This window comes from Macrotis lagotis, chromosome 8 (assembly GCF_037893015.1).
Source record: "Macrotis lagotis isolate mMagLag1 chromosome 8, bilby.v1.9.chrom.fasta, whole genome shotgun sequence".
Lineage (NCBI taxonomy): Eukaryota > Metazoa > Chordata > Mammalia > Peramelemorphia > Peramelidae > Macrotis > Macrotis lagotis.
This window is the reverse complement of record NC_133665.1, coordinates 123,982,826-123,984,508: the sequence shown is the minus strand read 5'-3', so window position 1 is coordinate 123,984,508 and position 1,683 is coordinate 123,982,826. Positions and strand designations below refer to the sequence as shown.

The 1,683-nt window shown below is 32.2% G+C and overlaps 1 pseudogene; it reads right to left on the bottom strand.

Annotated features, from left to right (window-relative positions):
- Positions 1-1,146: 1,146 nt before the first annotated feature.
- Positions 1,147-1,479, bottom strand: LOC141494955 (large ribosomal subunit protein eL33 pseudogene; annotated as a pseudogene).
- Between the last annotated feature and the right edge of the window lie 204 nt (positions 1,480-1,683).

The window sequence follows — 1,683 nt, the reverse complement described above, 5'->3', positions numbered from 1 at the left end:
TCCCTGGTTTTTCCCATTGCTGTCTTAGGTGAGTATGTCTTGCTCTATTTTTTAGAGTATCCCAATCTAGTCCTGCCTGCTGTCACAGCAGCTTGGTCTTGAATTTTGTCTTCCACACTCAATGGGGACCCTTTCATGGTCTCCTGCACTGATGGCCTGCTGAGCTGGTATCCAGTGTTCCAGTTTCTGAATAACCCTGTGGCTAAGAACCTTCCACTGATTTCCCAGTTTCCTTCACCTTCACTTGGATTTATATCCCTTTTACTGACAAGAGAAAGACTTTTTCTGAAGTTGTTGAAAGATATTTTGAGATAAAAATTGTTTCTCTCTGTAATTTTGTGGTCCTGCCATTTCAGGGTCTGTTTAGAAGATGCATTTAAAGTTTTTCATATATAGCCTTCTATTCAAACTCCAATTTTATATTGCAGTGATATTGGTTATCTATGTAAAATGGATAAAAATGTTAAAAATAGATATGTATATATAATACACATATAAATGTAAGATAATAATAAGATATAATCTGATAAGATTAACAATATGAAATAGAATATTTATGCATTCTATTTTAGAAAATGAAGTTGGAGGACCTATACATGAACTCCTTAATAAAAAATCCTCTGGACCAGGTTCACCAAAAATTTAAGAAACAATTAACCTCAATATTATATAAACATTTTTGGTAAAAAAAAAAGGTAAAGAAGGAGTTTCTTCAAATTCTATTAATTAAACAGATAGTATTATAATACCTTAATAAGGAACAGCAAAAACAGAGAAAGAAAACAAAAGAGAAATTTAATTCAGGTCAATAAGTGACTTCTCCCTATGTTAGAGGGATAAAAATATAGAAAATACTAACAGTATACCATAAAGATTGTATTCTATGATAAGGTTGAATTAATTTATTTAATTATTTTTGGGTTGTGAAATTAAGTTGATGTTTAGTTTCATAAAATATTTTCATACTCTTATAAGGGATGGGGTAACAATACAGTAGAAAATATAAATGATATAAATGCAAAAGAGATCAATAAATATTTATTTTTTAAAAGCCACCAACAAATAGACCTTGAATGGGAAAAAGGAATTCAAGACAAAATATACATTTGCAAAAATGTATAATTTTATTTAATTAGTTTTCATATTTTAGATCCTTGAGGGATAGAGTATCACTCGGATCTTGTGTCCAACGGTCTTAGCAGGAAGATTATGTCTGAATTTGGCTCGAGCCATTCCACTATTTCCATGAGCTCCAGTAACTTCTCCCCAGATAATTCTTATTCTGTTGGCTTTCCCAACAGAAGTCATTGTGTTGTTTTTGGCTTTATATACATAAGCACATCTCTTGCCCAAAGAGAATTCAGTTTCATCCTGGGCATAGACTCCTTCAATTTTCAGAAGAGCTGTGTGTTCTCTCTGGTTTCATAGGCTTCTCTTGTAGCTAGCAAAAATGGCCTTGGACCACAGACTTTGAGACATTTTGCTGTACTAGAAGTCCTGTTTCCAGCAGGCCTTACCAACTGGAAGAAAGAGGTAAGGTTGAATTTATATGGGAATGCAGGACTAGTTCAAAATTAGAAAAAATATCAATTGAAATTACCATATGAATAACAAAGGCAAAAAAAGAATCATGATTGAATCAATACATGCAGAAATATATTTTGAAAAAAGACAACATCCTTT